Raw genomic sequence first — 15,858 nt, forward strand, 5'->3', positions numbered from 1 at the left:
TGGCATACATATTTTTATGATTGCAAATATCGGATGTGAAGATACGATAAGAAATAATGTAAATTTTCATCAGAGTCCTATAAAAATAAAAGTAAAGTACTCTACATTGTGGTAGTCATCATTTATATCTTTTTTTATTAATAAACACTTGGTTTGTTTTATGGTTAATAAAAATAATGAATAAAATAAAAAAAAATAATAATTTACTTTTCAAAACTTTGCTATTTCCTTTCTAAATTTAGAACAAAAAAGTGTGATTTTACAAATAAAAAATATTTATCTGCATTAAATTCGTCACATCAAATAAATATGTATGTGTATGTATGTGTTTTTTAATTCTTGCATATAGTCAACGAACTAAAATTATACTTTGTAATTTATCTAAGCAATAGATGTCATAAATTCTAAGAATCAAAGATATTATTCGTCTGAGCATAAGCATGCTGTTTGAGCATCAAACTAAAGTTTGTAGCATGAGATATATAGTATAAACTATGAATGAAAATAATTGTTTTAAGAAAAAAGCAGACTTTAAAATACCCTACTCTAGAATATAAAATTTTTCCAAAATGAGGAAATTTTCTATAAAAAAGGAAATTTTAGAAAAAATTTTAATAAAAAGGTAAATTTGGAAAAGATTTTATAAAAGCAGAAATTTTTGAAAAAATTTTAATAAAAAGGGAAATTTTCAAAAAATTTTTAAAAAAAAGGGAAATTTGTGAAAAATTTTTAATAAAAAGGGAAATTTTCGAAGAATTTATATAAAAGGAAAAGTTTTCTATAAAAATGCTTTTGTCAAAAAAAAGTTTTTAAAAATGGATTTTTTCAAAAAGTTTTCTTAAAAATGCATTTTTAAAAAAAATTCGTTAAGGGAAATTTTTGGAGATTTTCAAGAAATATTTAATAAAAAGGAAATTTAAAGGACATTTTTCAAAATTTTCATTAAAAGGGGAAAAGTTTTTAAAATTTGTGTGGGGAAATGGAAAAGCAAATTTTCGAAAAATTATTAGATACACATTCTATAATAAGGGAATAAAAAAACGGGAAATTAATATTGAAGCAAAATAGTAGTCTATAAAAAGTGAAATTTTCGAAAAAATTAATATAAAAATGTATCTTTTGGAAAATTTTTTTAAGGAAATTTTAAAAAATTTAAATAAATGTCTAATAAATAAGGAAGTTTTAGAAATTGTTTGATAAAAAGGGAAATTTTCGAAAGAAATTTATATAAATTTATTTCGTAGAATTTTTTATAATAAGGGAAATTTTCGAAAAAGTAAAAAAAGGAAATTTTGAAAAATTTCAGAAAAAAGTAAATTTCTAAAATTTTGTATAAAAAAGGAAATATTTGAAAAATGTTCAATAAAAGTGCAAATTTTGAAAAAAAAAAAATCTAAATATGCATTCTTTAAAAGTCTTTATAAAAGGGAAATTTTCGAAAACTTATACATACAAAAGAACATTTTTGAAAAAAAGTCAATAAATAAGGATTTTCTCGAAAAATGTCAATGCAATGAACAATTTCTTAAAATATTCCATCGAAAGGGAAATTTCGACAAAAAAATAAAAAGGGAAATTTTCAAAAATTTCTATAAAATTGGACGTTTTGAAAAATATTCAATAAAAAAAGAGATTTTCGAAAAAATCTTTAAAAAAGGGAAATTATCAAACTAATTTTATATAAAGGGAAATTTTCGAAAATTTTCTATAAAACGAAATTTTTTGAGAAAAGTCTTCAATAATAATCAAATATTTGAAAAAAACTCCAAAAAGGAAATTTCAAAAATTTTCAATAAAAAGGCAAATTTTCGAAAATTATCAATAAAAAGAAAATGTTTGAAAATTTTTCAAAAAAAGGGAAATTTTTGAAAAATTTTCAATAAAACGGAATTAAAAAAATCTATAAAAATGGATATTTTCCAATAGTTTTCCTTAAACATGCATTTTTGTTCGAAAAATGTCCATACAAAGGAAATTTTTTGCAAAATATTCAATAAAAAGGGAAATTTTCGAAAAAAAAAAAAAAATTATGAAAACAGAAATTTTAAAATATGTTCAATAATACTAAGAGAAATTTTAGAAAAAAATTTCAAAAATTTCTAAATAAAAATACAATTTTAAAATGGTTTCTATAAGAAACAGAAGTTTTAAAAAAAGGAAATCTTTATCATTTTTATGAAAGAAATTTGAAAATTTCTATTAAAAAGAGAAAATTTTGAAAGTTGTTCTATAAAAAGAGAATTTTTTTTTAAATCTAATGAATTTGTGTTTGTATGTTTGCTTGTTTGGACTTTATAGACAACTAAACGGCTGGTCCTGTATGTCTTTCATTCCAAGTGGGCGAGGAGTCACGCCCACATACAAAATAAGTATTAAAAGTCGCATATGTCTGAAACTGCAACAGCTAGAGTAGACAATTTATGGAAAAAAATGGGCGGAAAGTAGGCGTGGCAGAAAATATTAAATCAGTATACCAGAGAAAATATAACAGTTAGAGTGCTCAAATTTTGTCGAAGCCACTTTAGTGTCAATATAATTATTTAGGACAAAAAGCGGACGGACTTGCAACAGGAGGCGTGGCACCTTCCATATGAATTAAATACAAAAATTCGTTTATCTTGGAAACGAATAGAATTAGATTCTTTAATTTTTGCACAAAGAACTTTAATATTCATCTGAACATTTTAAGAAAAATGACGGACTATAAGTATGGGGGTGAAATTTGCTTAAAATTTTCTCTTACATGATAGATTAAGTGCATATTACCACCTGCAAAAAAATTGATTTTAAGATAAACCATAAAATATGTCATATTGATAGTAAATATCTTGGTAAACGTAATCAAAATAATAGCAGCAGTAGCAGCACTAGTAACCTGGTAAATAAACTAATTATAAAGATGATTTTTAAACTGATAAGAAGAGTAAAATACCCAGCCCCCACCCACTAAGAAGATTGCCATAAAATATTTGCTAATATTTAATTAAAGATAAGGAATAATCAAATGACAAAGTGATTGCAAAGATTAAATAAATCGTCCTCAGCGGTCAGAGAAGCAGATGAAAGTAGAGACTATAAGAATAATGATAATTTCACTAAAGTGGAACAGTCTTTAACGGTAATTTTCGAACGAAAGCAAATCGCTTGCATTACTAACGGTAAAATAACGGCATTTGGTTTTTAAGTGTTACAAAAAAATTTTTGTGAAAAATATGAAAAGTTTGTGTTTAATTGTGTATGGACCTGTGCTTTAGTGCATTTGGCCTACGGTGTCTATCCCATGTCTGGACCAAATCCACAAAATTTGGCCAGTCTTTTCTTTAGATCCCGTTTGGCTACTCAAGATCCTGCTGTATCAATGGCCTGTTTTTCTGATTATATTGTAAAATCGAATACAGTGGGAGAGGTCTATGGCAGGGATTATAATCAGTGTTTATTGGATGCTAAAGCGGGTCGTCAAACCATTGAGGCTGAAATGATTGATAAACGTATTGCTATAGGTTGAAACATCTCAAGGCATTTGCAAACGTTTGTCCACGTGTGACGGTCTTAATACGACTTTGGAAGTTTTTAATTGTCATGCGAGAATTGTGAGTATTTTTAGTTGGAAAGTTGCATCAAGTTGATGAAATCGGAATAATTGTTACAATTAAATTGTAAAATCAAGGAAAAATTTAAGTGATAACTGATAATATCTTTAATTTCAGGGAGCCAACAACACTAAGCCGTCTATAGCATTTCCGGCAATGCCTCCGAATATGCCAGTATAATGCAAGAAAAGTATCGTACTGTAGATTTGCGTCATGAACAGTGCTGTAGATTGCCGAACGTAGTTATGTCGAATCCACAGCTGCCAACTATCGCAACCTACAAGATTGTTTAGATGGTCGTGCAAAACCTAATCCACCAACTACGACCACCACAACGACCACGACTACAACACCACAACCCACCACTACGACAAATACCACCTTAGCACCTGCACAAGTACCACAGAAATTGAGCCCACTTCCGCAACATCCAATTACATTACTTCAGAAGCAACAGAGGTTGTAGATCCCTACTTACTACCCGGCCCTGAAGAAATTTGCCAAACTTTCTGAAATTGTTTAAATAGATAATAGGCATAAAATAGTTCCGAATTTATACAAACTTACCAAAAGATATAAAATTGTTTAAAAAAATCGTAGAAACTTACCTGAAATTAAAAGAAAATGGAATTGATTAATGAATTTTTTAAAATTAATATAAATTTTTATCACAAAAAGTACTTTGTTTCTATATTTTTCTCTTCGACAAATTTTTTAGAAAAAATGAAACATAGTCTAGTCTATATTGTAGTCTATATCTAGTCTATAGTCTAGTCTATAGTCTAGTCTATAGTCTAGTCTATAGTCTAGTCTATAGTCTAATCTATAGTCTCGTCTATAGTCTCGTCTATAGTCTAGTCTATAGTCTAGTCTATAGTCTAGTCTATAGTCTAGTCTATAGTCTAGTCTATAGTCTAGTCTATAGTCTAGTCTATAGTCTAATCTATAGTCTCGTCTATAGTCTCGTCTATAGTCTAGTCTATAGTCTAGTCTATAGTCTAGTCTATAGTCTAGTCTATAGTCTAGTCTATAGTCTAGTCTATAGTCTAGTCTATAGTCTAGTCTATAGTCTAGTCTATAGTCTAGTCTATAGTCTAGTCTATAGTCTAGTCTATAGTCTAGTCTATAGTCTAGTCTATAGTCTAGTCTATAGTCTAGTCTATAGTCTAGTCTATAGTCTAGTCTATAGTCTAGTCTATAGTCTAGTCTATAGTCTAGTCTATAGTCTAGTCTATAGTCTAGTCTATAGTCTAGTCTATAGTCTAGTCTATAGTCTAGTCTATAGTCTAGTCTATAGTCTAGTCTATAGTCTAGTCTATAGTCTAGTCTATAGTCTAGTCTATAGTCTAGTCTATAGTCTAGTCTATAGTCTAGTCTATAGTCTAGTCTATAGTCTAGTCTATAGTCTAGTCTATAGTCTAGTCTATAGTCTAGTCTATAGTCTAGTCTATAGTCTAGTCTATAGTCTAGTCTATAGTCTAGTCTATAGTCTAGTCTATAGTCTAGTCTATAGTCTAGTCTATAGTCTAGTCTATAGTCTAGTCTATAGTCTAGTCTATAGTCTAGTCTATAGTCTAGTCTATAGTCTAGTCTATAGTCTAGTCTATAGTCTAGTCTATAGTCTAGTCTATAGTCTAGTCTATAGTCTAGTCTATAGTCTAGTCTATAGTCTAGTCTATAGTCTAGTCTATAGTCTAGTCTATAGTCTAGTCTATAGTCTAGTCTATAGTCTGGTCTATAGTCTGGTCTATAGTCTAGTCTATAGTCTGGTCTATAGTCTAGTCTATAGTCTAGTCTATAGTCTAGTCTATAGTCTATCTATAGTCTAGTCTATAGTCTGGTCTATAGTCTAGTCTATAGTCTAGTCTATAGTCTAGTCTATAGTCTAGTCTATAGTCTAGTCTATAGTCTAGTCTATAGTCTATAGTCTAGTCTATAGTCTAGTCTATAGTCTAGTCTATAGTCTAGTCTATAGTCTAGTCTATAGTCTAGTCTATGGTCTAGTCTATAGTCTAGTCTATAGTCTAGTCTATAGTCTAGTCTATAGTCTAGTCTATAGTCTAGTCTATAGTCTAGTCTATAGTCTAGTCTATAGTCTAGTCTATAGTCTAGTCTATAGTCTAGTCTATAGTCTAGTCTATAGTCTAGTCTATAGTCTAGTCTAGTCTAGTCTATAGTCTAGTCTAGTCTAGTCTATAGTCTAGTCTAGTCTATAGTCTAGTCTATAGTCTATTCTATAGTCTAGTCTATAGTCTAGTCTATAGTCTAGTCTATAGTCTAGTCTATAGTCTAGTCTATAGTCTAGTCTATAGTCTAGTCTATAGTCTAGCCTATAGTCTAGTCTATAGTCTAGTCTATAGTGTAGTCTATAGTCTAGCCTATAGTCTAGTCTATAGTCTAGTCCAGCGGTTCCCACCGATTTTTACTTCGCGGACCCCTTGAAGAACTTATTTAATTTCGCGGACCCCCATAAATATTTTGATATTCTATTGTTCTAAATAATTGTCCATGCGAAAATTGACCTAATAAATGTAGAGATGTCATATCTATAAAATATTCCCGTACATTGAGAATATATAATGTTTCAGATAGGTTTTCAATTGCATGTTTTGAAGATAGAATGACTTCTTTGTTGATATGTTAACATGATGTTTCATTTTATGATCGTGAGATCATTCATGTTCATTTTTCTTCAAGGTACGAAAAGGTTTCTTTATCAAATATTGTCACATGTGCTTAAGGAGTCACGTTTCAAAAATTTGTTGCGATTGCAAAGGGTGAACTGAGTAAGTGAGCTAAGTTTTCGGGAAAATAATATAAGAAAGTTGGACTTCTTCTATGTTGTTGAGGAATGCGTTATCCGCATAATATATGATTTGAACTCATTGTTAAAGTACTGTGAATTTGGAACTTAAATTTGAATTTTAAAATACCAACGAATTATTTTACTTCATGGTTTTTGGCTACATATTTACGCGAAACGCTATGGATTTTCTGATGTTAATTTAATAATATGTATTGGTCGACAAAATCAAGCTAAAATCTGTGTATCACGTCGGATTGGAATATTTATAAAGAGATGCATAAAGAGTCACCTCTGTTTTGAAAATATATAATTTTAGTCCTTTCAACAATAATAAGCTTGTCTTTGAATTGAACTTCATACTCTGGAATACCAGTATCCCTAATTTAATTGTAAGGCAGAGTATTATTTGTCTGAATAAAAACCATTATTTCAGTACATACAGGAAATAAAAATTACAAATCACGCAATACTTTACTTTATAAAAGTTATACAATAAATTTGTAGGGCTTAGCTTCTTCCTGATAAACAACCGAAAAAATAAATTCAAAAGTCACCAAAAAATTTGGGATTATTGCACAAAAATTGGAGATATTTGTACATACATATAAAAGCAGAATATTGTTTATTCATGGTTTTTTTTCGTTCGTCTTCGCGGACCCCCTAGGATTTTACTACGGACCACTAGGGGTCCGCGGACCCCCATTTGGGAACCGTTGGTCTAGTCTATACTCTAGTCTATAGTCTAGTCTATAGTCTAGTCTATAGTCTAGTCTATAGTCTAGTCTATAGTCTAGTCTATAGTCTAGTCTATAGTCTAGTCTATAGTCTAGTCTATAGTCTAGTCTATAGTCTAGTCTATAGTCTAGTCTATAGTCTAGTCTATAGTCTAGTCTATAGTCTAGTCTATAGTCTAGTCTATAGTCTAGTCTATAGCCTAGTCTATAGTCTAGTCTATAGTCTAGTCTATAGTCTAGTCTATAGTCTAGTCTATAGTCTAGTCTATAGTCTAGTCTATAGTCTAGTCTATAGTCTAGTCTATAGTCTAGTCTATAGTCTAGTCTATAGTCTAGTCTATAGTCTAGTCTATAGTCTAGTCTATAGTCTAGTCTATAGTCTAGTCTATAGTCTAGTCTATAGTCTAGTCTATAGTCTAGTCTATAGTCTAGTCTATAGTCTAGTCTATAGTCTAGTCTATAGTCTAGTCTATAGTCTAGTCTATAGTCTAGTCTATAGTCTAGTCTATAGTTAGTCTATAGTCTAGTCTATAGTCTAGTCTATAGTCTAGTCTATAGTCTAGTCTATAGTCTAGTCTATAGTCTAGTCTATAGTCTAGTCTATAGTCTAGTCTAGTATAGTCTAGTCTAGTCTATAGTCTAGTCGTCTATAGTCTAGTCTATAGTCTAGTCTATAGTCTAGTCTATAGTCTAGTCTATAGTCTAGTCTATAGTCTAGTCTATAGTCTAGTCTATGTCGTCTATAGTCTAGTCTATAGTCTAGTCTATAGTCTAGTCTATAGTCTAGTCTATAGTCTAGTCTATAGTCTAGTCTATAGTCTAGTCTATAGTCTAGTCTATAGTCTAGTCTATAGTCTAGTCTATAGTCTAGTCTATAGTCTAGTCTATAGTCTAGTCTATAGTCTAGTCTATAGTCTAGTCTATAGTCTAGTCTATAGTCTAGTCTATAGTCTAGTCTATAGTCTAGTCTATAGTCTAGTCTATAGTCTAGTCTATAGTCTAGTCTATAGTCTAGTCTATAGTCTAGTCTATAGTCTAGTCTATAGTCTAGTCTATAGTCTAGTCTATAGTCTAGTCTATAGTCTAGTCTATAGTCTAGTCTATAGTCTAGTCTATAGTCTAGTCTATAGTCTAGTCTATAGTCTAGTCTATAGTCTAGTCTATAGTCTAGTCTATAGTCTAGTCTATAGTCTAGTCTATAGTCTAGTCTATAGTCTAGTCTATAGTCTAGTGTATAGTCTAGTCTATAGTCTAGTCTATAGTCTAGTCTATAGTCTAGTCTATAGTCTAGTCTATAGTCTAGTGTATAGTCTAGTCTATAGTCTAGTCTATAGTCTAGTCTATAGTCTAGTCTATAGTCTAGTCTATAGTCTAGTCTATAGTCTAGTCTATAGTCTAGTCTATAGTCTAGTCTATAGTCTAGTCTATAGTCTAGTCTATAGTCTAGTCTATAGTCTAGTCTATAGTCTAGTCTATAGTCTAGTCTATAGTCTAGTCTATAGTCTAGTCTATAGTCTAGTCTATAGTCTAGTCTATAGTCTAGTCTATAGTCTAGTCTATAGTCTAGTCTATAGTCTAGTCTATAGTCTAGTCTATGGTCTAGTCTATAGTCTAGTCTATAGTCTAGTCTAGTCTATAGTCTAGTATATAGTCTCTATAGTCTAGTCTATAGTCTAGTCTATAGTCTAGCTATAGTCTAGTCTATAGTGTAGTCTATAGTGTAGTCTATAGTCTAGCCTATAGTGTAGTCATAGTCTAGTCTATAGTCTAGTCTATAGTCTAGTCTATAGTCTAGTCTCTAGTATAGTCTATAGTCTATAGTCTAGTCTATAGTCTAGTCTATAGTCTAGTCTATAGCCTAGTCTATAGTCTAGTCTATAGTCTAGTCTATAGTCTAGTCTATAGTCTAGTCGTCTATAGTCTAGTCTATAGTCTAGTCTATAGTCTAGTCTATAGTCTAGTCTATAGTCTAGTCTAGTCTATAGTCTAGTCTATAGTCTAGTCTATAGTCTGTCTAGTGTAGTCTATAGTCTAGTCTATAGTCTAGTCTATAGTCAGTCTAGAGTCTAGTCTATAGTCTAGTCTATAGTCTAGTGTATAGTCTAGTCTATAGTCTAGTCTATAGTCTAGTCTATAGTCTAGTCTATAGTCTAGTCTATAGTCTAGTCTATAGTCTAGTCTATAGTCTAGTCTATAGTCTAGTCTAGTCTATAGTCTAGTCTATAGTCTAGTCTATAGTCTAGTCTAGAGTCTAGTCTATAGTCTAGTCTATAGTCTAGTCTATAGTCTAGTCTATAGTCTAGTCTAGTCTATAGTCTAGTCTATAGTCTAGTCTATAGTCTAGTCTATAGTCTAGTCTAGTCTATAGTCTAGTCTATAGTCTAGTCTATAGTCTAGTCTATAGTCTAGTCTATAGTCTAGCCTATAGTCTAGTCTATAGTCTAGTCTATAGTGTAGTCTATAGTCTAGCCTATAGTGTAGTCTATAGTCTAGTCTATAGTCTAGTCTATAGTCTAGTCTATAGTCTAGTCTATAGTCTAGTCTATAGTCTAGTCTATAGTCTAGTCTATAGTCTAGTCTATAGTCTAGTCTATAGTCTAGTCTATAGTCTAGTCTATAGTCTAGTCTATAGTCTAGTCTATAGTCTAGTCTATAGTCTAGTCTATAGTCTAGTCTATAGTCTAGTCTATAGTCTAGTCTATAGTCTAGTCTATAGTCTAGTCTATAGTCTAGTCTATAGTCTAGTCTATAGTCTAGTCTATAGTCTAGTCTATAGTCTAGTCTATAGTCTAGTCTATAGTCTAGTCTATAGTCTAGTCTATAGTCTAGTCTATAGTCTAGTCTAGTCTATAGTCTAGTCTATAGTCTAGTCTCGTCTATAGTCTAGTCTATAGTCTAGTCTATAGTCTAGTTTATAGTCTAGTCTATAGTCTAGTCTATAGTCTAGTCTATAGTCTAGTCTATAGTCTAGTCTATAGTCTAGTCTATAGTCTAGTCTATAGTCTAGTCTATAGTCTAGTCTAGTCTAGTCTAGTCTATAGTCTAGTCTCGTCTATAGTCTAGTCTATAGTCTAGTCTATAGTCTAGTTTATAGTCTAGTCTATAGTCTAGTCTATAGTCTAGTCTATAGTCTAGTCTATAGTCTAGTCTATAGTCTAGTCTATAGTCTAGTCTATAGTCTAGTCTATAGTCTAGTCTATAGTCTAGTCTATAGTCTAGTCTATAGTCTAGTCTATAGTCTAGTCTATAGTCTAGTCTATAGTCTAGTCTATAGTCTAGTCTATAGTCTAGTCTATAGTCTAGTCTATAGTCTAGTCTATAGTCTAGTCTATAGTCTAGTCTATAGTCTAGTCTATAGTCTAGTCTATAGTCTAGTCTATAGTCTAGTCTATAGTCTAGTCTATAGTCTAGTCTATAGTCTAGTCTATAGTCTAGTCTATAGTCTAGTCTATAGTCTAGTCTATAGTCTAGTCTATAGTCTAGTCTATAGTCTAGTCTATAGTCTAGTCTATAGTCTAGTCTATAGTCTAGTCTATAGTCTAGTCTATAGTTTAGTCTACAGTCTAGCCTAAAGTCTAGTCTATAGTCTAGTCTATAGTCTAGCCTAAAGTCTAGTCTATAGTCTAGTCTATAGTCTAGCCTAAAGTCTAGTCTAATGAATTTGCAAAAGAAATAAAGTGAAAATTACAAATATTTCTGTATTTACGCGATATACATTTTAAAAGATTTTTATGATAAAATTTAAACAAAAAGTAAGAGATAATTAAACAAAATTACATATTTGGTAACTTTATTATAATCTAAATTGCGTATAATAAATAATTTTATATTTATTTTCAAAACTATTATTACAAACAGCTGTACAGCGCTGTGAGGCTGGCTCCTTTAGAGCCCCATACATAAAATCCAAACAGATTAATGTTGAAGACACACACAGTCTAGCTTGTGTTAAGAAACAGAAACAGAAGCCGAAGTAAAATAGAAGAAAATCAAAGTTGCATTAAATGCAACAATAATTGGCGTTAACACCTGCATTGTGTTTCGTTAATGGAAAATAAAAAGAAACAAACAAATAAATAAATCTTATAAATATAGAAATCGGAATCTACTTCTGTTTGAGGCAATCTGTTAGTTAGTTGTTGTTAAAACAAGTGTTTTATTTCCCCAACAATACTATGAACAAACATCAAAACCATTTTTAGTTGAACTTTTATGAAATTTATTTAGTTTACCTTTTTTAGTCATTTTCTGGTCGTGTGTGTGTGTCTGTTAGCACTTATAAACCATAATTTTTTCCTTATTGAAAATTATTTATTTTGCCTTACAATAAATATATGTATATAGAGATTATTATTTATAAGTTTTCCTTACAACAATATGTGGCATATATGGTGAGGCAAGTTTACTGTCAGGGTTTTTTTTCTAGCAGTGATTGCATTTTAATCGCTAGTTATGAGGAAAACGATTTATTATGAAGAATGTCTGAAATTAATAATTAATTTTTTAATGTATAGAAATTTCTTGTCTAGTGTATAGTCTAGTCTATAATCTAGTCTAGACTTTAGACTAGACTTTAGACTAGACTTTAGACTAGACTTTAGACTAGACTTTAGACTAGACTTTAGACTAGACTTTAGACTAGACTTTAGACTAGACTATAGATTAAACTAACGACTACTCTAATTTAGAAATTAAGAATGACCGTTTTAATTGTATGGAATATTCCATCCCTGCTTTCAGCTTTAATAATTATCAAACAAAAACCTCTAATTACTTATAAGGTCTAATGTTACGGCTTAGTTTGGAAATATTTTTCAACATTTCAATAATTAATTAATCTACAATTAATTTTCAATACCATAATAAAAACAAACACACTTTTTAGACAAGAAAAACATTTGGACAGCTTAGATTAAGCCAATAATTATAACAATAAATAAAAATTATCTATAATCTTTATTATGCAATTGAAAACAATTTAAAATATATTAAAAAAATCGATTATAAAGGAAATGAAAAAGTAATTGAAAAAAGCTAATTCATTTTAAGATTAGAAAAGTGTAGAGAAAATCTATTAAAGCATCATTGAACAATGAGCTTAAAAAAGTTTATGGCTTGAGCTGCTTTTGTGATAACAAAATCATCATGATTCGGTTATTGTTAAACTATTTTTACCATTTATGGTTGGAAATATTGAAATTACTTGAATACAATACTCCTCTGCTGGCAATATAACCATATTTGAGTATTTTGAAAAAAAAAAATATTATTGTGTTAAAGGCCATGAGCGTTTTTATTTTTAAATTTTGTTAATTTTCAATGAAAAACATAGATATGAATAACATTGATAATAATATAGTCTAGACTGTAGAATATACTTTAGAGTGGATTGTAGACTAGACGATAGACTAGACTATAGCCAAGACTATCGACTAGACTATACACTAGACTAGACTATAGACTAGACTATAGACTAGACTATAGACTAGACTATAAACTAGACTATAGACTAGACTATAGACTAGACTATAGACTAGACTATAGACTAGACTATAGACTAGACTATAGACTAGACTATAGACTAGACTATAGACTAGACTATAGACTAGACTAGACTAGACTAGACTAGACTATAGACTAGACTATAGACTAGACTATAGACTAGACTATAGACTAGACTATAGACTAGACTATAGACTAGACTATAGACTAGACTATAGACTAGACTATAGACTAGACTATAGACTAGACTCTAGACTAGACTATAGACTAGACTATAGACTAGACTATAGACTAGACTATAGACTAGACTATAGACTAGACTATAGACTAGACTATAGACTAGACTATAGACTAGACTATAGACTAGACTATAGACTAGACTATAGACTAGACTATAGACTAGACTATAGACTAGACTATAGACTAGACTATAGACTAGACTATAGACTAGACTATAGACTAGACTATAGACTAGACTATAGACTAGACTATAGACTAGACTATGACTAGACTATAGACTAGATTATAGACTAGACTATAGACTATACTATAGACTAGACTATAGACTAGACTATAGACTAGACTATAGACTAGACTAGACTATAGACTAGACTAGACTATAGACTAGACTATAGACTAGACTATAGACTAGACTATAGACTAGACTATAGACTAGACTATAGACTAGACACTAGACTATAGACTAGACTATAGACTAGACTATAGACTAGACTATAGACTAGACTATAGACTAGACTATAGACTAGACTATAGGACTAGACTATAGATAGACTAGACTATAGACTAGACTATAGACTAGACTATAGACTAGACTATAGACTAGACTATAGACTAGACTATAGACTAGACTATAGACTAGACTATAGACTAGACTATAGACTAGACTATAGACTAGGACTATAGACTAGACTATAGACTAGACTATAGACTAGACTATAGACTAGGACTATAGACTAGACTATAGACTAGACTATAGACTAGACTATAGACTAGACTATAGACTAGACTATAGACTAGACTATAGACTAGATCTATAGACTAGACTATAGACTAGACTATAGACTAGACTATAGACTGACTATAAGACTAGACTATAGACTAGACTATAGACTAGACTATAGACTAGACTATAGACTAGACTATAGACTAGACTATAGACTAGACTATAGACTAGACTAGACTAGACTATAGACTAGACTATAGACTAGACTATAGACTAGACTATAGACTAGACTATAGACTAGACTATAGACTAGACTATAGACTAGACTATAGACTAGACTATAGACTAGTCTATACTAGACTAGTCTATGTCTAATCATTGGTCTAATCTATAGTGCAGATAATAACATTATCAGACCTTAGTGTATATTCAGAGTTATGTTGGAAAAACTCCATTACATATTTATTTGTTTAAATTAAATCGATTTTCTCCAATACCTTGCAAAATTTTCAAATATTTCACATAAATATTTATTATTTTTTAATCCCGCCAATAATGAGCTGATTAAGTGAAAGTAAATCAACACGTTATTAACTCCCATTTAATTAAATACCAAAATCATTATGTATTAATTTTTATATATTTTTTCTACATTAAATTACATCACATAGAGGAAAAGTTATAAACACCAAATACAAAATCCAGTAAAAGAAAAAAATCTTTACATATAATTTACCAACACTAAACTTGAACTGGTTGCCTATAAAATCGAAAATAAAATGAAATGGCTTACACACTCTGTAAGAAAAAAAACAACAACAATAAATAAAAATAAAAAATTTAAAAATTAATTAAATATTTTGCCAAACAAGAGTTACATGGTTGAGAAGTCAATGGAAAACTAGTTGCCAACAGCCCCACATCACAAAACACAAAAAAAATTATATAGGAAAATGTGTTAATATAACGTGAGATATTTCAGCAACAAGTTTGTTTTTTTTTCCTTCAAATCTATACGAGACACTAGTTTAGAGGAGTACTTGGCTTTTATGACCAAATTCAAATGATTTTTTTCCAATTTGATATCGTTAAATTTAAGTGGGGCCGCCGAAGAGAAAAACATAAACATTAAGAAATGGAAAAGTTTTGCAAGAAAAAAAAACAAATTATACCAATAACACATAAAAACATAAATAGTTTATGGAGTATAAAGTCCAAAAATAAGAAATGTGTGTGTGTGTTTGGTTAGTTGGTTGCAAGAAGAAGACATGTAAGGATGTGGAAGTTGCATATTGACATGATTATTGAAGTATGTAAAGCTTATAAAAAAGTGGTCATAACGCTAAAATTATTCAACACAGTGGGCAGAGAGAGACTTTAGAGAAAATATAAACAAAATAATGATTGGTCGTCAAAACTAAAAGACACTCTTCCTTATAACAGACATCTTTAACAGAAAATTATTGAAAATTTCTCTTTTTTATAAAAAAATTTTGAAATTTTCTTTTTCTTAAAGAAATTTGGTAAAATTTAACTTTTTATATACATTCTTTGAAGTTTTCTTTGCTTTTTAAGAAAATTTCCCTTTTTTCTAAATTTTCTTTTTTCTAATTTTATAAAAAAATGTTCGAAATTTTTTTTTTTATGAAATGTTTAAAAAAATCAATATTTCTTTAGAAAATTCGAAGACTCTATTTAATATAAAACTTATGAAATTTTGGGTTTTTTCGAAAATATAATTTTTTTAACACAAATTTTCGAAAATTTTCCTTTTTTTAGAAAATTTTTCAAACATTTTATAGAAAAAAATTCAAAAATTTCTTTTTTTATAGAAAATTTTTCAAAAATTTCTCTTTTTATAAAAATTTTTCAAAAATTTCTCCTTTTATAAAAATTTCAAAAATGTCTCTTTTTATAGAAAATTTATCAACATTTTCTCTTTTTATAATTATTTTTAAAACAAATTTTCGAAAAATTCTCTTTTTATAGAAAATTCTTCAAACATTTCTTTTTTATAGAAAATTCTTCAAAAATTTCTCTTTTTATAAAAATGTCTCTTTTTATAGAAAATTTATAAACATTTTCTTTTTTTATACATTTTTTTAAAACAAATTTTCGAAAAATTCTCTTTATATAGAAATTTTTTTATAGAAAAATTTTTCAAAAATGTCTTTTTTTATAAAAAAATTTCTCTCCTTATATAAAAAAATGTTCAAAATTTTCCTCTTTTTTGAAGAAAATTTTTCAAAAATTCTTCATTTT

General features: G+C 29.4%; 1 protein-coding gene and 1 pseudogene across 1 annotated transcript in view; one reads left to right on the forward strand and one right to left on the reverse strand.

The window, feature by feature from the left end:
• LOC119608740 overlaps positions 1 to 15,858 on the reverse strand; it is an 88,303-nt gene that overhangs the window by 34,611 nt on the left and 37,834 nt on the right. The window lies entirely within an intron of this gene.
• Positions 3,072 to 4,270, forward strand: LOC119608741 (annotated as a pseudogene).

Source organism: Lucilia sericata, unplaced genomic scaffold, assembly GCF_015586225.1.
Source record: "Lucilia sericata isolate MDLA Ls3-8-SP2 unplaced genomic scaffold, ASM1558622v1 Contig000878F_arrow, whole genome shotgun sequence".
Classification (NCBI taxonomy): Eukaryota; Metazoa; Arthropoda; class Insecta; order Diptera; family Calliphoridae; genus Lucilia; species Lucilia sericata.